The 21,033-nt window shown below is 45.0% G+C and overlaps 1 protein-coding gene across 2 annotated transcripts in view; it reads left to right on the plus strand.

Annotated features, from left to right (window-relative positions):
• The window catches only part of CSGALNACT1 (chondroitin sulfate N-acetylgalactosaminyltransferase 1), a 685,316-nt gene that overhangs the window by 189,862 nt on the left and 474,421 nt on the right, over positions 1-21,033 (plus strand). For both annotated transcript variants that reach the window (XM_068233667.1, XM_068233668.1), the window contains exon 3: positions 9,446-9,552. The gene's annotated coding sequence lies outside the window, so the exon portion shown is untranslated. The remainder of the gene's footprint in view (positions 1-9,445; positions 9,553-21,033) is intronic.

The following is a 21,033-nucleotide window of genomic DNA, read 5'->3' on the forward strand; positions in this document are numbered from 1 at the left end:
CACATACATTTTACAAACACAAAAAAACGCAGAACATTTATATCGCGCTTTTCTCCTGGCAGACTCAAAGCGCCAGAGCTGCAGCCACTAGGACGCGCTCTTTAGGCAGTAGCAGTGTTAGGGAAACTTGCCCAAGGTCTCCTACTGAATAGCTGCTGGCTTACTTACTTACTTATTTTAGAGGAGACCAGCCAGGGGTCTGTCGGTTTTGGAGAAATTGAACATAGTTTCTTCTATGCATCCAGTCAAGTCTTTGTGACCAAGATTTTCCAGCATGCCCGATCGATCCTTTCAACTGATTTTGGCTGAAAATCAATCAAAATGATCAATCAGGTGTCTATTTTCTGCATCAATATCCAGCAGATTTGATCATGATAATCAAATCTGGCAGATATAGATGCCAAAAGATGAAGTAATGTGTGAGTACCTTAACCACCCTGGCGTTCTATTAAGATCGCCAGGGCGGCTGCATGAGGGTTTTTTTTTTAAATAAAATAAAACTATTTCATGCAGCCAACTGAAAGTTGGCTGCATGAAAGCCCACTAGATGGCGCTCCGGAGGCGTTCTTCTGATCGCCTCCGGCGGCCAAAAGTAACACGGAAGGCCGCAATGAGCAGCCTTCCGTGTCTTGCTTACTTCGTCGCCATGGCGACGAGCGGAGTGACGTCATGGACGTCAGCCGACGTCCTGACGTCAGCCGCCTCCGATCCAGCCCTTAGCGCTGGCCGGAACTATTTGTTCCGGCTGCGCAGGGCTCAGGCGGCTGGGGGGACCCTCTTTCGCCGCTGCTCGCGGCGGATCGCCGCAGAGCGGCGGCGATCGGGCAGCACACGCGGCTGGCAAAGTGCCGGCTGCGTATGCTGCTCTTTATTTGATCAAAATCGGCCCAGCAGGGCCTGAGCGGCACCCTCTGGCGGTAATGGACGAGCTGAGCTCGTCCATACCGCTAAGGTGGTTAAAGTGGATCCGAGGTGAACTTTTACTCATTGCATAATTGTGTTCCTTTCCTATTGTTTATAGGGCATTCCTCAAGACAAATACTTTTTTTTTTTTGTTTTAATACTCTAATTCCCTATAAACTAAATAAACCACGCACACAGGTTTTCAGAGAGCCTTGGCAGTAGCAAGGGCTCATGGGAGCTCAGTCTGGGCAGAAGAAGGATGAGTTGTTACTAGCCATTGATTTTAGAGGGAGGAGGGGGGATTAGGTTTTTTTCACAGGCTTAGTGATCAAGATACAGATAAGCCTGCCTCTGTGTAATGTTTACAAACAACATGGCTGCTGTCATTGTATCACAGGAAGAAATAATCATTTTCTATTAAAGCTGTTTGCAGCTATATTTGCTGTGTAAACTATCTAAACTTTACATAAGATACAGAGACAAGTTACTTGTTATAGTTAGTTTTTCAGCTCGGATCCGCTTTAAGTACGCTATCCCGGATAGTTTTTGTAAAAGGCAAATAGTGGGGAAGCGCACTAAGATAGCCTATCCTAGTGTGTTTCCACACTATATGCCATTTACTAAAGCAGTGATAGGTTGTTTGTTTTTCAGCAGTTTAATGTGAAGCAAATTCTAGGAAGCCAAACTCAGGCTGGGATTTTGACATATTGGGCTTAGTGAGACTTCAGCTAAAAATAATAGAAGGGGTACAGCTGTCTTTTAGAAACCTTTTTTAAAGCCCTAATTCACCCACCTGGATTTTTTTTTCATAACAAGGGACTTTTTATTACTCAGGGTTAGTATTTGATGCATCTGTGCCATATTACTTTTGGAAAAGTCAGTTATACAGCACAGAACTCTTTAAGAAAGGTAGGAGCTGCTTCCGCAGTATAAAGCCAATCATCTGATCTCTTCTACCTCCCCCCTCTCCTGCTGAGTGAGAGTAACTCTTTGTGACCAGCACTGCAAGTGAAATTTTACAAAGTTCTACTTCTCTGCGTTATATAACCCTACCTACCGCACATTCTCCCCAGTGAGCTTATAAAAGTCACCTGTACTTCTGCCTAAACAAAAGTGTGTATTAGATCATTATTACTTCAGCTTTGCTAAAATTCTCCCAACACTGACGAGTAGGAAATTCCCATAGGTAGTCTCTCAGGTGACTTAGCTTTGGTGGTATTTTTTATACACTTTATGATTTAATCCTCCAGTATGCAAAACCTTACTTTTGTTTATGCTTTAACTGGATTATACACCTCAGTGGTTAGAATGTTAAATGCTCTTTTTGCTATGCTGCAGTACAGACAGAACTACTATTTCACATTTTAAAATAACATCAGTCAGTCTTCAGGTAAAGGTGTCATATTGTATTCCTACATAACTTAAGTAAACAGTCATGGGTGACAATGTGTTTTCTTTTCGTGTGGCATTTCAGAAATGCGGTTTAACAAAGCCTGAGTTTGCCATGCATATCCATTTATGTGTGCCCTTAACATTTTGTGTAAGGTCATTTGGTTTATTCTCCATGCTCTGGGGAACAAGTTACTGGTAACAAAGTGTTGTATACTTTACAAAGTATTGTATTGTGGGGGCTGCAGGAACTACAATAACATTAACCTAGGATTACACTGCGAGGATTGCTGGAACGGTAGAATATACAACAGGGGCACTGAAAAGCTGGGGTTCATTACAGGAGGTGCTGGGATGCACTACAGGGGTCAGTGGGAAGCTTGGATATACTGTAGAGGACACTGGGAAGAGGGGGTATGCTACTGCAGGGGACACTGTAATGCTGGAAAACACTTAAGGGAACCGTGGAAGCCAAGATACACTACAAAGGAAGGGGAAAGTAGGAATACACAATGTTGGCCTCCAGAAATCAAGAACACAATACATGGGTGTAGCTTAAATACACTACAGGGGACTTGAAGCTGGAATACATTGCAGAGGACGCTGAAATGTACTGTTAAGCCCCATCTACACGATACGATTCTTTATTCGATTATGATTCTATTTACGATCCAATTAAATCCGACATGTCCGATCGGGATTCGATTCAATTCGATTTGCCATTGTTTTGCAATGGCAAATCGAATCGAATCCCAATCGAACATGTCGGATTTAATTGGATCATAAATAGAATCGTACAAAGAATCGTATCGTGTAGATTGGGCTTTAGAGCATACTGTAAAACTGGAATAACTTACAGGGGACATTGAAAAGGTGGATTTCATTACATGGACGCTATAAAGCTGGCATACACTACAAGAACCCTGCAACACTGGGACACACTGACAGGGATTGGAATGCTTGGGACATAATGTGTGTGGTGTCAAACTGCATCAGAAAAATATTATCCTGCCCTCCAATTGGGGCATTGCTGGAGTTCCAGATGATCTGGAGCAATTCTGGGAACCAGAGGGTATATACAGGTTCATTATTTTCTGTAATGTACTAATACACATTAGACTTTCATATATCTTAGATTCATTACACACAACTGAAGTAGTTCAAGCCTTTTATTGTTTTCTTATTGATGTTTTTGGCATACAGCTCATAAAAACCCAAATTTCCTATCTCAAAAAATTAGCATATTTCATCCGACCAATAAAAGAAAAGTGTTTTTAAAACAAAAAAAGTCAACCTTCAAATAATTATGTTCAGTTATGCTCTCAATACTTGGTTGGGAATCCTTTTGCAGAAATGACTGCTTCCAAGCGGCGTGGCATGGAGGCAATCAGCCTGTGGTACTGCTCAGGTGTTATGGAGGCCCAGGATGCTTTGATAGTGGCCTTAAGCTCATCCAGAGTGTTGGGTCTTGCGTCTCTCAACTTTCTCTTCGCAATATCCCACAGATTCTCTGGGGTTCAGGTCAGGAGAGTTGGCAGGCCAATTGAGCACAGTAATACCATGGGCAGTAAACCATTTACCATTCGTTTTGGCACTGTGAGCAGGTGCCAGGTCGTGCTGAAAAATGAAATCTTCATCTCCATAAAGCTTTTCAGCAGATGGAAGCATGAACCCACTTTTGAACCAGAAACAGCGGCAGAAGTGCCTCACCGGGGCTACAGAGAAGCAGCACTGGACTGTTGCTCAGTGGTCCAAAGTACTTTTTTTTCGGATGAAAGCAACTTTTGCATGTCATTCGGAAATCAAGGTGCCAGAGTCTGGAGGAAGACTGGGGAGAGGGAAATGCCAAAATGCCTGAAGTCCAGTGTCAAGTACCCACAGTCAGTGATGGTCTGGGGTGCCATGGCAACTGCTGGTGTTGGTCCACTGTGTTTTATCAAGGGCAGGGTCAATGCAGCTAGCTATCAGGAGATTTTGGAGCACTTCATGCTTCCATCTGCTGAAAAGCTTTATGGAGATGAAGATTTCATTTTTCAGCACGACCTGACACCGGCTCACAGTGCCAAAACCACTGGTAAATGGTTTACTGGCCATGGTATTACTGTGCTCAATTGGCCTGCCAACTCTCCTGACCTGATCCCCATAGAGAATCTGTGGGATATTGTGAAGAGAAAGTTGAGAGATGCAAGACCCAACACTCTGGATGAGCTTAAGGCCGCTATCGCAGCATCCTGGGCCTTTATAACACCTGAGCAGTGCCACAGGCTGATTGCCTCCATGCCACGCTGCATTGAAGCAGTCATTTCTGCAAAAGGATTCCCGACCAAGTATTGAGTGCATAACTGAACATCATTATTTGGAGGTTGACTTTTTTTGTTCTAAAAACACTTTTCTTTTATTGGTCGGATGAAATATGTTAATTTTTTGAGATAGGAATTTGGGGTTTTCATGAGCTGTATGCCAAAATCATCAATATTAAAACAATAAAAGGCTTGAACTACTTCAGTTGTGTGTATTTGAATCTAAAATATATGAAAGTCTAATGTTTATCAGTACATTACAGAAAATAATGAACTTTATCACAATATGCTAATTTTTTTAGAAGATCCTGTATGTAGCCATGGGTATTGCCACAGTAGTAGTAGTGCTTTTAACCAGTGGTGAAAATCCTACAGGAAGAAGATACAGAGCTTTTAGCAACTGTTCTATGCACCATCTGGTGCAGTTCTATCATTCATATAAAAGATAGGCATCAGTATTGCCTATATCTTATCTTTAAAGGAGAATGTTATGATGTGTCTCTGGACTTAGGAAGTAACTAGAACATTTGAAGTTCATGCCTAACTCATTTTGTTGTTTTTCAAAACATATAATCAACAGAGTGGCTGAATAGTGTTGATGATCTGTCTTTAGTCAGAATTCAGACTAATGCCTGCCTATATGAGAGATAATTAGAGAGACAAATATCTTGACTGGCAGATCCAAAGATGGAGAAACAATCAGTTCTGTGTAGGAAAATTGCTTATCTTTGTTAGCAGGGCAATAGAAGCAACCTCTGGAAGGTCATTTGAGACTGCTTTTATACATGTGCGCTGCGATGATCCCAAGGCATGGCAGCCTGCCATGGGATCACTGCACCCAGGGGCGCTTCTAGCCTTTTTGTCACTCCAGGCAAGACATCCTTCGGTGCCCCCCCCCCCCCCCCCGCCACACACGCACACACACGCACGCACACGCACACACACACGCACGCACACGCCACACACACACACACACACACACACACACACACACACACACACACACACACACACACACACACACACACACACACACACACACACACACACACACACACACACACACACACACACACACACACACACACACACACACACACACACACACACACACACACACACATGTATAATAAGAAATACACCGATGGTCTCCTGGCTTATTTAGGTAGGTTTGGTGGGACCTTGCATCCACCAGGCCCCTAGACTCGCACCAGGCCCTAGGCAGCTGCCTTGTGGATGATCCAGCTCTGCATGCCATACAGCACATGCTGCCACTATGTGCCTCAAAAAAAAACAAAAAAAAAAACCACGCGCAGTACAAGTCCCAACACCATGTCCCCACAGAACAATGTAAGGTATCATGTCATTCTCATTGCAGAATCAGATCATCAAGCAAGACAGTCTTCATTTCAGAACACTTTTTCACAAGCATTATGGGATATGTAAATAGGTTACCACCAGTTAGGCTAGGACTGGAGTGGGTGTATCAGGACACTGAAATGCTACAATATTAATATTTACTTTCCATGTACTTCTTATTTGAACTGGGTCCATCAAATGCGCTTCCTGCCATTTTTAAATGGCCCAGTACCAAACAGTATAGAATATGCAATTACGTTTATTGCAGTTTATTAACTACAACACATCCCATTTGATATAATGCCATGAAAATGTCATTAAATAAAAACAGCCAAATCAGCAGATAACATGGCCACTTCAAAACATGTTTGGATATATTATGTCCCCACAAATCCAATGCAGTTACCATGTCCCCACTGATCAGATGCAGACACCATTTCCCCACAGATCAACTGCAGATACCATGTCCCCACAGATCAAATGCAGATACTATTTCCCCACAGATCAAATGCAGATACCATGTTCCCACAGATCAAATGCAGATCCCATTTCCCCACAGATCGAATGCAGATACCATGTCCCCACAGATCAAATGCAGATACCATGTTCCCACATATCAAATGCAGATACCATGTCCCCACAGATCAAATGCAGATACCATTTCCCCACAGATCAAATGCAGATACCATGTCCCCACAGTTGAGATGCAGGTATCATTCATGTCCCCCACAGATCAAATGCAGATATTCTGTTCCCACAGCTCAATTGCATGCACCATGTCCCCTACAAATCAAATGCAGATACCATGTCAGAACAGATCAATTGCAGAGATCCTGTCACCTGTGGGAGGCCTCAAGGTGAGAAAGTTCACCAGTGGGTGCTGCTGGGAGGTGTGAGAGGTCATTGTGGCTGCTGCTGGGGGAAGAGTGGTTGAGGTGGCTGATAGGGGTGGGTGGGAAGAGGTCACTGTGGTCTCTGTAAGAGTGGGAAAGTGTCACTTTGTGCTTCCAGGGTGTAGGGAAATGTCACTGGGTGTTGCGGGAGGGATGGAGAGGTCACAGGATACTGCTGGGCATAGAAAGAGGTCACTGGGTGCTCCTAGAGGGAGGGGTCACTAGGTTATGCCAAGGAGTGGGTGGTCACTGGGAGCTGGGGGGAGATGGTTGGGGGGGTCACTAGTTGCTGTGGGGTAGGAAGAGGTCACTGGGTGCTGCCAAGGGATGGGGGAGGACACTGGGTGCTGCTGGGGGGTAAGAAGGAGAGGTCACTGGGTGCTGTCTGGGGTGGGGGGAGAAGGTCACGGGGTGCTGCCGGGGAAGGGGGAGAGGTCACAGGGTGCTGTTAGGGGTGGGGGGGAGACGGTCACGGGGTGCTGCCGGGGAAGGGGGAGAGGTCACAGGGTGCTGTCAGGGGTGGGGGGAGAAGGTCATGGGGTGCTGCCGGGGAAGAGGTCACAGGGTGCAGTCAGGGGTGGGGGGAGAAGGTCACGGGGTGCTGCCGGGGAATGGGGAGAGGTCACAGGGTGCTGTCAGGGGTGGGGGGAGAAGGTCACGGGGTGCTGACGGGGAAGGGGGAGAGGTCACAGGGTGCTGTCAGGGGTGGGGGGAGAAGGTCACGGAATGCTCCCGGGGAAGGGAGAGAGGTCACAGGGTGCTGTCAGGGGTGGGGGGAGAAGGTCATGGAATGCTCCCGGGGAAGGGGGAGAGGTCACAGGGTGCAGTCAGGGGTGGGGGGGAAAAGGTCACGGGGTGCTGCCGGGGAAGGGGTCACAGGGTGCTGTCAGGGCTGGAGGAAGAAGTTCACTGGGTGCTGCCGGGGAAGGGGGAGAGGTCACGGTGCTGTCAGGGTTGGGGGGGGGGGGGGGGGAGAAGGTCACGGGGTGCTGCTGGGGAAGCGGGAGAGGTCACAGGGTGCTGTCAGGGGTGGGGGAGAAGGTCACAGGGAGGCACCATCTTACCTGCCTGGGCTTCCCCACTTATATAGCTCCAATGTTCCTGTGGCAAGCTTTTACGAGGTGTGGGCAGAGCTTTCACCAGGTGGGGAGGCGGAGCCTAATATGGATGGAGGCGGAGCTTTCACGGCAGGGGGCGTGGCTTCGTCCGTGACGGGCGATTTTGACTTAATGTTCAGGGATGATCTGCAGTTAAAATGGCCCTCCTGCAAGTCCACCGGGTAGGACGACTCACTGACTGTATGCTCATTGGAGCCAGGGTGAGCCATGCCTGCAGAGCGCCTCTCTTCTCTCTCTTCCTTCCCTGCCTCACAAGCATCCTTCCCGATCTCCTCCGACAACATGTGCAGAGGGCGGAGCCTAACACCCTCTTCACTGATTGGCCAGCGGCAAAGGTAACATCCGTCGGCTTGAGAGGGGAAGTGTATGCACGCAGCCAGCGCGTGACCCGCCGAAGGAGCTCTCCTGGCTTAAAGGGGCCATGTCATGAGAGGATTAAAGGGTCAAAATACATCGCCCTTTGACCTTTGTGGCGCTCTAGGCACAGAGCTGTCCTGCCTATGCTCAGGAGCGCCCCTGACTGCACCACACAAATCTGTAGTTCACATGACCCTGCAGCAGAGTGCATTAACAGGTTTATATGCATAGGCACGCCCTCCTTCCTCTCCTGTTCAGTGACATACTCCCTGCTGGACAGGAAGTACATAACCGAGATTCCCGGACGGTCGCACATGCGAGCCGCATCACACCGCGCTCCATTGTTTACACTCACTGCGTCGCCATGGACATGCATTACTGCATAATATGTGCGGTATGCGTGGATCATGCGGTAATGCACAGATAACTTTGTGACGGGATTGCTGCAATTTTACAACTTCCAGTGCAGCGTTATGTATCATGTAAGTATGAAAGACTCTATAGACTTTCATTGCCCTTGCGAATGGGGAGCGTACTGCACGGCGTCTTAACGTGGCATATGTAAAAGGGTCCTGAAGGGAACCTGAAGTGAGGGGCATATGGTGGTTTCTATATTTATTACCTTTTTTCCTAGTTGCCAGACAGCCCTATTGATCTCTTTGGCTGCAGTAGTGTCTGAATCACACACACACACCGGAAACAAGCAGGCAGCTAATCTAGTCAGTGGTCTACTGTTCAGCCGCGATCAGCCCCAGTAACGGGTTCAGTTGAATCAGTCAGGGTCTTCTGCGCATATGTGGGAGGTCCGCGCATGGGTAGAAGACCGAGACTGGACGCGACTGAGCCAGCGGGAGGATGGCGAAGGACTTGCACTTGGTTATGGGGCTGGAGGAAGCCCTGGGTGAATATCAATTTTGCCTATGTTTAGATCTCTGGTACGCTTAAAAAGGAAATAAATATGAGAGTCTCCATATCCTCTTTTCAGGTGTGCTTTAAACTAGGACCATGACAAAGGGGCAGAAAGAGCATGTTTACGTCCTCTTTCAAAGTGGAGTGGAAGCAATAGGAAAAAACAGGTTTTTAAAATGAATTGCATTAACTGGTTTATTTTATTTCCTTCTTCTAGGAATGAAATAGAAGAATGTGCAGTTCTCCAGGATAAGATCATGCTGAGGCATTCTTTCTTTCAGGGAACTTCTACAAGTCTGAGAGCAATGTGAGGATGCTTGCAGGGTGAGTAAAAGCTTCTCGTTTTACTAAAAGACCAGCAGATCTCCCTGCAGAAGCACAGATGGCCGTAGATGCTTTCAGCTACTGTCAGTTGCATTTTTGATGGCTACAACATGCTCTGTTGATCTACATCTGAAACTAAGAGCATCTCATGGAAATATTTGAAGTTCTTTATGTATTTCAATGATCTTGATTGAAAAATGTAATGTAATGTAATATAACAAATATCATGCAACATTTACACACTGTAGTGCATTGTGTGCTTTAAACAGGCTTGAGGGCTCTTTTACACTACGTCCGATTCTGATTTTGATGCAATTTTATATGCGATTTCGATTTTTGATGCAATTAAAAAAAAAGTTGTGCATGCTGCATTTTTTTCTGCCTTTTCCTTATTGTGTTGCTTGCATCCAGTGAGAATCTGAATCCAAAATCGGAATTGGAAATCAGAATTGCGATTTGCAGTGTAAAAGGAGCCTGAATGCAACTTTCATTTGTGCAAAAAGCAAGTACCTGTATTAAATACCTATACATTTATCACTATGTGAAGCACCTAAAAGTAGGATTGGGTGCATCACATCAGGTGCAAAAGATTAGAGCATTATTAGAGAGTTCCGTGGACTAACCAGCCTTGTTTACTCACACTTTCCCTCCCCCAGGACGAGCAACTACATCCCTGCAAAATCCCATAACCATTTGCAGGGACATAGCTACTACCTTCCTTCCTGCTGCCCCCCCCCCCCCCCCCGCTTGTTACCGCCACCGATTGATAGCTAGGAGATCAATGAATAGCAACTGTGTTCCCATTGATTGATCTAAGTCACTGTGTGAATGACCGCGGCCATCTATGAGACGGCGCCTAAAAACAATTTTTATTAAGACATATTTTTTACATTTGAAATTAACCCCTTATCTACCACGCTCCCCAATTGTTACCCCAACATTTTTTTTGTAAAATATGTGTATATATATACAGTACAGACCAAAAGTTTGGACACACCTTCTCATTCAAAGAGGTTTCTTATTTTCATGACTATGAACATTGTATATTCACACTGAAGGCATGTGGTGTGGGGGTGCTTTGCTGGTGACACTGTTGGGCACTTATTCAAAATTGAAGGCATACTGAACCAGCATGGCTACCACAGCATCTTGCAGCGGCATGCTATTCCATCCGGTTTGCTGCGCCAGATGACTTGGCCTCCCCAATCGCCAGACCTGAACACAATCGAGATGGTTTGGGGTGAGTTGGACTGCAGAGTGAAGGCAAAAGGGCCAACAAGTGCAAACCATCTATGGGAACTCCTTCAAAACTGTTGGAAGACCATTTCAGGTGACTACCTCTTGCAGCTCATCAAGAGAATGCAAAGAGTGTGCAAAGCAGTAAGCAAAGCAAAAGGTGGCTACTTTGAAGAACCTAGAATATGCCATATTTTCAGTTGTTTCACACTTTTTGGTTATGTACTATACTTCCACATGTGTTAATTCATAGTTTGGATGCCTTCAGTGTGAATTTACAATGTTCATAGTCATGAAAATAAAGAAAACTCTTTGAATGAGAAGGTGTGTCCAAACATTTGGTCTGTACTGTGTATATATATTATATATATTTAAAAAAATACATACACAGTTTTTTTTACTTTTTTAATATGTATGTCAAGGGGGTATATTACTGCTACTTTTTAAATTATGGGCTTGTAATTGGTGATGGACGCAAAGCTGAAAAAATGTACCTTTAATTCCAAATAAAATATTGGCACCATACATTGTACTAGGGAAAATTTGTAAACTTTGCAATAACTGGGACAAATGGGCAAATAAAATGTGTGGGTTTTAATTACGGTATCATGTATTATTTTAAAACTGTAATGGCGGAAAACAGAAATTATGAATTTTTTCATTTTTTTCTTTTTCCTGTAAAAACACATGGAGAATAAAATAATTCTTAGCAAAAAGTACCCCCCAAAGAAAGCCTAATTGCTGGCGGAAAAAAAACAAGATATAGATTGTTTCGTTGTGGTAAGTAGTAACAAAGTTATAGGCCAATGAATGGAAGCAGCGCTGACAGGTGAAAATTGCTCTGGTTTTTTAAGGGGAAAAACCTTTGGAGGTAAAGTGGTTAAACCTCAGACATTGTTGAAGTGAGTGCTATTACCATGTGTAAATCCAAAGTGCGCTTTTAAGCTTTCACTAAGATGGTCATAGGTATGGGTAGAAGGAATTAGAAGCTATTGGACACCATTTAACCATCTTGAAGATCACCTACTAGTGGAAAAGATTTCAAACAATTCTAGGATCAACAGGCTGAGAGTACAGCATAAGCAATATGTATGTTTTTGTGTCACCTAGTGCAATTTATTGTTGGTAAAATCAGCTCTGCAGCTATAATCTATCTCTAACATGAAATACTATATTATGCCTCTGCCCGGGCAGAGTCTTCCAGTGTAATACTCTATTCTTCCTTGAAGTCTGAGAAGACCTTTCTTTAAGGTAAGCCCCAAATTGTGCCACCCTCACTTATGCACAATAGCCCCTCCATGAATATAAAAGGACACCAGTTATTCATTCCCTAGCAAGTCCTTCTTCACCTCATCTCCACCAATCAAGTACATCATTGAAGTCCCTCATACTGGAATAAACGAGGCTGAGATTACTTGACTGCTGTTACGCTTGGGGGTGTAATCTCCACAGTCAGCATACAACACATAAGCTGACGTGAAGGAGGTACACACACCAGCACAAGGGATCAGGATATCCCCAGTTTAGTGGAGGAGAGGACTGACTCCAATAGGAGATTGTGGTGCACAGAGCCGGTGCAGATCCGAACAGCCACAAACAACACTTTCGTAATAACGTCTCAGCGCAAAGTAGCGCTGAGCGCATAAACCAGGACTGAGGAGATCAGGACAGGTAGACAGAATGAACGCTTGCTAGTTAGCGATTACTTAGCGACAGCAAGCGTCCAAAACAGACAGACTGGAATGAGGCAGCCACTGCGTTGCGGCGATGGCGTGCCTCACAAAGACAGGACAGGATAGACAGAAAATAGCAGGATCAAGATAGATGGAACGTAACACAGATAAATATACAATAAGTATGATTTCCTAGCGTATTACAATTACAGCTATCAATGAAACTATTCGTAACGTCTGACTAACATATGTATATATCGGCAATGAACCGATATATGACATAAGCAGGAACTCTGACTAAGACTGGAGTAATACAGGGAACAGGACTCAGCAGGGTTCGCTATCTCTACGCAGAGATGAACGCAATCCACAAACAGGACCAGGAACAGGATAACTAGCTCAGCGTGCTGGAACGCTGACTAACGGAACACAGGATATAAACAGTTCGTGTACGTATATATCAGCGACACTGATATATCAACGTAACACGAATACAAGGAAAATAACAAAATGCGCAAGTATGTGTATATATTGGCGATGAACCAATATATGACACAAGACAAGCAAGTAACAACTTCTAGAACAAGAGCAGAACTAGGAGGACTCGCTGACCCCTTCGCAGGAGTCAGCGCAGTCCACACGGACAAGGAACGAGGTGGGGCACGGGCAGAGTAACAGACAGGATCTGAGACTATGGTAGCCCATGAGACATTGCAGGAAGCAGTTCTTTATACTGAGGTCATCCAATGGGAGCAGACCTGCAGATTCCCACACAAGTGAATGGTAATTAATCACAGGCTGATAGCAGGAAAAGGCAGACAATGATATGCAGCCTGCAGGAAAGGGACTGCCCCTCCACTGCAGCAGACAATGTTTGTTTACACAAGAGCATGTTAAACTGTCATTAATTTCAGAGTGACTGCAGATGGAATCAGCAACTAGTTTAAGTGCAAACCAAACTATGCAAGAAAATGCATGTAATGACATCAGAACTGCTTGGGTTACAATACCACTGCAGCCAGCAGTAAACGCTGCAGACATGATCATAACAACTGCTGTGTAGTATTGGTACCTGCTGCTTCTGTGACGATGTAGTTTTTATGTATTCCTGAGAGTTAATGGTGCGTCCACAACAAGAGCCTAATCCTGTATCAAAACAGCATTGTGCTAAATCCACCTGCTTCACAAGGCAAACTACTGAAAGAAGTCTCCAAAAAACCTGGCTTTATCACGACATATAGGTAGCTCTTTCTTTCAAAGCGCAAGTTTATACCATTAGATTGAGGCTAAATGAAGTAGATCTACAGGGAAGAGAAGAACATCAAAATAAAATATGATAACTCATATCCTCTGCTTTATCTGTATGTTTTTGGACAAATGAATTGTCAAAAACCAAAGACAACATTTCCCAGGTGAACTTGCTGATGATTGTGGTGGACATTTATGGTTGGGAATTGCTTTTCTGAATAAAGACCTGTTTGACTCACCATCATAGAATCCAGTCGTTTAGGCCACGTTTACAGTGGCCTTTGAGTTGCGTTCACTTCGACAGCAAATATGCAATGGATTGGGGCAGCAGTAGCACACGTTTTGCTTGTGTTGCGTCGGGTACAGTGAAGCATACAGCCCAAAAAAAGTAGACTTCATTTCACGGTTAACATGTGCATGTAAGGGTATCACACTGCATGCTGTGCGTTATGATGCCACAACCCATTATAACACAATGCACTGTGAACGTCGCACAGGTGGTGCATTGCAGTACAGTTAGCTGCATTACTATACAGTTGCACTAAAATTGCACCATATTCTCTGGTTGGCCTTCAACCTCTTGAGTTTGATTCATCAAGCATCCACTATCGCCTTGTGCATCTTATTTTAACTATTTAACATGCACCATGGTTTATTCAAATTACACATCCTGCTGCAGCTTGTCAGATTTGTGTCACCCAAGAAAAATAACATGAAATGCACTAAATAAAAATGTCATATTACTAAGCTTGCTGCGGTGTCTCAAAAATAAGTGTAAGCGATTTAAATGTCATTGCTGAAAGCATTTCTGCTTTTCTATTTATAACTTCTGCCTTCTTAACAGTATGCATAATTTGTAGTAAATTCACTGAAATGGCTTTAATCCGCATTTTGTTTTAGTGAAGGAATAGAACAGCCTTGGTAATTCACTGGAAATGAAATTTATGGTGATTATTGCATAATTAACGTATTTCTTCCTTCTGCACCTGTTATACCCACAGTGTGAACTGTCACAAATGTTGTTTTCATTTTAGGCTCTTCTTCATGTTATCAAATCCTTGCCTACAAGTTAAAACTTGTTTGTGTGTGTGACCTTTTGCTTCAGCATTTAAATTGAAACACTAGCAAAATTATTTTAGATCCTTCATCAGATTTGCTGTGACCCCTTTGAGGGGATTTTCTCTGACCTATAGTACCAGATAGGCATAACAGGAATTTCAATGATGTATTCCCACTGGAATGGAAAATACTGACATTGGAACAGATAATTGTTCTAGAAGCACCTGTAAATTGTGGGATTATTATTATTGGATTTCAATAGCGCCAACATATTAAGCAGCGCTGTACAATGCATAGGATTACAGACAATAACAGGGGTGATAGCACAATATAGGTAATAAGCAATAAGATACACAACACAATACAGGTAGTAATACAATGCCAGATCATACACTGGAGTGGTAGTGCTGATAATACAAGTTTACATAATCTGGGTAGAGTGTACAATCAAGTATGATACACAAGGGGAGAGGGCCCTGCCAAAGGCTTACAATATAGAGGGAGGGGGTGGTGACACAAAAGGAGGGGTGTTGCATCGAGGAGTTCTCGGCAGAGAGAGTTAGGACAGCGTCGACATGGACTAGGCCTCCTTTAAGAGGTGAGTTTTGAGTGCTTTTTTGAAGGTGTTGAAGGAGGGGGCAAGCCTGATGGGCAGTGGGAGGGTATTCCACAGGATGGGGACAGTTCTAGTGAAGTCCTGTACTCGTGCATAGGAGTGCGAGATGAGTGTGGTGGTTAGGATGAGGTTGTAGGAGGACTGAAGTGGGTGGCCAGGTGTGTATCTGCTGACCAGGTCAGAGATGTAGGTTGGGCAGGACATGTTTATAGATTTGTAGGCCAAACGTAGGATCTTGAAGCTGATTCTGAAGCGAATTGGAAGCCAGTGAGGGGATTTGTATAGGGGAGTCATGGAGACAGCGGATTCCTTTCACTTTCCCAAAATAAGGACACAGAACATTAAAAACCTGACTGATGATCTAACCCATCCCTTTCAAATTACAACCACAGTCAAATGGTGTTATGGCAATGTTTAAAGCCCTACCTGTTTAAACAGCATTGTCACAAGAAACCTTCACATTTTGATAAATATAGCCTCTCTCTACTAAGGCGGAACTATAGTGAAGATAACCTAATGAATACAATTGCTTATTTTTTACAAGGTACAGGTAGTCCCCCAACTTATGAATGCCTGACTTGCGAACGACCCGCTGATACAAACGGCATGGATTCTGTGTTTCCATGGAAACAAGCCAAAATATTTTTTTTTCTCAAGAAAATCGATTTTAAAAAATTCAAAGAAAAAATGGCTTTTTGTATAAGCATGTACAGAGGGCAGAGGTGACACAGAGGGGGACACTGGAGGCACAGGGGGTCACAGAGGAGGTACAGGGGACAGAGATGGCACAGTGCTCTGACTTAAGAACAGATTCAGGTTAAGAACTAGCCTACAGTCCCTATCTCGTTCATTAACCGGGGACTACCTGTAGGCCATTTAGTCAGTATTTGCCCATTGTAAAATTTTTCTTCAAACCCCCCCCCCCCTCCAATTTAAGTTCTGGAATTGATCACAGTTGTTTGTTTCTAAAAATTCGAAAGCCAGTGAAAATATTGCCTGGCCTCCCGTATAGCTAAACAGTTGAAGCTAAGGACTGGTACCATCACTGGGAGGGCAGTAGTTTGTGGCTACTTAGTGCAGTGAAAAGTTATGCGGCCATTGATCAAGTATTCTTGACCCCCACATGCTTCCAACCATTTCGTTAGATAAAAGCTGGCCTCAAGATGGTATAACCTTGGGTACTTTAACTTAGGTAATTGGACAGACTTCGCCACGGGAAAAATCATCTCCAGATCTGTACTGGAAGAAAAAAATCTCTTTTACCCCCCAACTTTCTATGGACTATAACCAAATTACACACTTTCTTCACTCCTTTACACGCCAAGCTTCCACACTTTCCTGCTCTACTTCCTTTGAGCGTCTACGCCTTCATAAAGGGCAACAAAAGGGCCTAATTTCGCAAATATATGTCCTTCTCCAAAGTAAGTCCGGAGAACTCATACCCTCTCACTCATATATGGGGAAATGGGAGCAAGCCCTCTCTACTACTACTAACACTGATGATTGGACGGATATTTGAGAAAATGCCCAGCACACCTCTATGTGTACTCAAATTAAAGAAAACATTTATAACATTTTATTTCACTGGTACTTAACACCAGAAGTTTTAGCTCGAATCTACCCTGGGGTTTCTGATAATTGCTGGAGGGGTTGTGGCCAAAAGGGTTCTCTGTGTAACGATCGGTGTCAGCACACAGAGAGAATCTGATTATTGGTGATGTGCAGTATCACCAAGAATACAGATTTATACCTGATTATTGATGATCTGCAGAATCACCAATAATACAGATATAGTACTAACCTCTGGATACCTATATATATATCGTGAGTGTTTGGTGTAACAGTATGACTTCGAGTGAACCACCTGATGAGCAGGTGATCCTAGGCAGTATGGGCAATACTGCTTCTAGAGAGTACAGTAACCCTCCAGCAGCCTGAGACTCTCCAAGGGGAGGAGTCAGGCTGAAAGTAGGAAGGACCAGTAAGTGAGTGACACCTGAAGGTGGATGTCACTGACTGATCTGGAGACTATGGCCTCAATTCACTAAGCTTTATCAAACACCTTATCAAACGTTTGATAATTTACCTCATTGGTAAAAACTAATTTTGAATTCACTAAGGTGTTACAGTTTTGTTGAACGTTTTATCAATAAAACATTTGATAAATATTTAACACCTTAGTGAATTCAAAATTAGATTTTACGCATGAGGTAAATTATCAAACGTTTGATAAGGTGTTTGATAAAGCTTAGTGAATTGAGGCCTATCTCTTAAAGGGGAGAGATAGCTCTCGAGGTCGGGAACTAGTCTGAAGTATAACAGAATGATAACACAAGTTCCCTAGTCTTGGGTGTGAGGTCCGTGGTCTCTACACCCTGGAACTAGTCTGAAGTATAACAGAATGATAACACAAGTTCCCTAGTCTTGGGTGTGAGGTCCGTGGTCTCTACACCCTGGAACTAGTCTGAAGTATAACAGAATGATAACACAAGTAATCTGGCTCAGTGTGAATTCCCAGGTCCTCCTGGTTCCAAACACACTGTTGGATCTGACTAAGGTCTGAGTGCTTCCACGTAGTGTTCGCAACGGCAGACAACTTGTGAGTGGCCAGCAGTAACTATATATAGAGCAGCGCTCTCTAGCGCCACCCCTAAGTGATAAACCAATGGTTACCAGCTCTGTGGTCAGCTGACCAGCCTGGTCAGCTGATCTCCCCTTGGCCACCATAAAAGTTCTGCCTCTCAGCGCGCGCGCGTGCGTATTCCTGAACCTGTGTGAACTAACAGACTCAGCCACACCAGATGCACGCTGCTGCGTGCAAACCGCCGCGCTGGACGCGGAACCAGCCGCCTTGCTGTCAGTACATGCGGCGGCTTTTCCGCGTTCCTTCAGATTACCAGACGCACGCATCCGCGTGCAAACTGCCGTGCTGGACGCGGAATCAGCCGCCTTGCTGTCAGCACACGCGGCGGCTTTTCCGCTTTCTCTCACAGTACCCCCCCCCCCCTGAGGAGTGGACTCCGGACACTTCCCACCAGGCTTTCCAGGGTGTAAGTTGTGGAATTCCTTCTTTAATTCCTCTGCGTGCATATGACAGTCTGGCACCCAAGTTCTCTCCTCTATGCCATACCCCTTCCAGTGAACCAAATACTGCACGGAGTTCTGCACAAGCCGTGAGTCCAGAATCTTCTTCTCAATTTCATACTCAGGTTGGTCATCAATCAACACGGGGGGGGGGGGGGGGGGGAGAGGAATCCACGTGCACTGCCGGCTTGAGCAAGGACACATGAAATGATCTTACACCACGCATGCTGGTAGGGAGATCAATGTCATTAGTGACATTATTGATTTTCCTGGTCACTGGTAAAGGACCCACAAATCTGGGACCTAACTTGGGTGATAGTTGCTTTAGAGCCAAATGTCATGTGGACACCCAGACCAAGTCTCCTGGAAGAAACTCCCATTCCATGGAACGTTTCTTGTCAGCCTGTTTCTTCTGGTTCTGAAAAGCCCTCCCCAGATTGCTTTTAACCATTCCCCAAATCTGTTTCAAAGACCTCTGCCAACTCTCCAGGGCTGGAAATGGAGTAGAAGTCACTGGCAATGGGGTGAACTTAGGTAACCTTCCCGTCACCACCTGAAATGGGGAAAATCCTGAAGAGGAACTCTTCAGATTGTTGTGTGCAAATTCTGCAAACGGCAAAAATTTGACCCAGTCGGTTTGTGCATCTGCCACATAACACCTCAGAAACTGTTCCAGAGACTGATTGGTTCTTTCGGTCTGGCCATTGGTCTGTGGGTGGTAGCCTGATGAAAAAGAAAGCTCCATGTCTAACTGATGGCAGAATGCTCTCCAAAACTTGGAAACAAATTGGACTCCCCGATCTGACACTATATTTTCCGGAATGCCATGCAGCCGGAAAATATGCTAGATGAAGAGATCACCCAATTCCTGGGCCGAGGGGAGTCAGGGGGACAAAATGGGCCATCTTACTGAAGGGATCGACTACCACCCAAATGACCGTCATGCCCTCAGACCTGAGGAGTTCGCCCACAAAATCCATGGACAAATGGGTCCATTGTTCACTCGGAACTGGTAAAGGCTGTAATGTTCCAACAGGTGCCTGATGGGAGGGTTTGCTCCTAGCACACACTGCACATTCTCTCACATACTCCTTGCAGTCTGTTGCCAATGACGGCCACCAAGCACATCTAGCAATGAGATCCTGTGTTCTGGTGGCCCCAGGATGCCCAGCATTCTTGTGGGAATGGAACAGCTGCAATATTTGTAGGCGAAAAGGCAATGGTACAAACATGACCCCCTCAGGTTCCCCTCTGGGACATCTTGTTGGAACGGACCCAACGTGACTGTCCAGTCTTTCCAGGTCTCAGTGGCTGCCAGGGCCACTTTTTGAGGGACAATGGTCTCTGGGTCTGAGGGCTCTGCTGTCTCGGGCTCAAAACACCTGGATAAGGCATCAGCCTTGATGTTCTTACTACCAGGGGTATACGTGATTGCAAATCTGAATCTTGAGAAAAATAATGACCACCGGGCCTGTCGGGGGCTAAGTCTCTTAGCGCCCTCAATGTACTCCAAATTCTTGTGGTCGGTGTAAACAGTAATGGTATGTTCTGCCCCTTCTAGCCAATGTCGCCATTCCTCAAAGGCCAATTTGATGGCTAAAAGTTCCCTATTGCCTATATCGTAGTTTTTCTCTGCGGGGGAAAACCTACGGGAGAAATAGGCACAAGGATGCAGTTTTCCCTGCAAACTAGAACGCTGAGACAGCACAGCCCCTACCCCTACCTCTGAGGCATCTACCTCCACGATAAAGGGAAAGGTGACGTCAACATGTCTCAGTATGGGTGCAGAACAGAACAGTTTCTTCAGAGTGGAAAAAGCAGCATGGGCCTCAGGGGACCAGTGGTGAGTATCTGCCCCTTTCTTGGTGAGACTGGTGAGAGGTGAGATCACTGTAGAGTACCCCTTTATGAACCTCCTGTAGTAGTTGGCGAACCCCAGGAATCTCTGGAGATCAGTCCAACAGGTTGGGGCCACTCCAAGACAGCTGAGACTTTTCCAGGGTCCATAGAGAGGCCAGAGGTCGAAATTATGTACCCCAGAAAGGCGACAGAGGTCACTTCGAAAATGCACTTTTCCAATTTGGCATACAGCATACTTTGTCTTAAAGTGGTCTAACACCCAGCATTTCAACTTTGCTTTAAAAGATTGCTTACAGGGGGCGCATGCGCGGCGCCAGCGTGATCGGATGCAGGTCTGCTGAGCTCCGTGCCTGAGTGAGCGAAATGAGGATTTCCACCGCAAACTAGACCTCACAACTAGCTAATTTGAGCGAAAACTGATCCCGGGATATGTCCTCACGTAAAAGGACCAAGAAGGGAAAGAAAAATAGCTCCCAGGAAGAAACTATTCCAGAGCTCTTAGCACGTCGCGCGAAGAACCAGGCCTCAAAGATGGCCGCTGCAGCATCAGAGCAGTCACCTAGCGGCTCAGCCGAATCCTCTCCCCAGTCTACCAGAAGCTCTCCGAGCAGCATTGTAGCCCCCAAGCAGGATAACTCTGCTCTCCTCAACTCGATACAGAAAATGCTAAAGAGAGAGCTTGATAGCGCAGTAGCGACCATCAAC

The sequence above is a fragment of the Hyperolius riggenbachi genome, chromosome 1 (assembly GCF_040937935.1).
Source record: "Hyperolius riggenbachi isolate aHypRig1 chromosome 1, aHypRig1.pri, whole genome shotgun sequence".
Lineage (NCBI taxonomy): Eukaryota > Metazoa > Chordata > Amphibia > Anura > Hyperoliidae > Hyperolius > Hyperolius riggenbachi.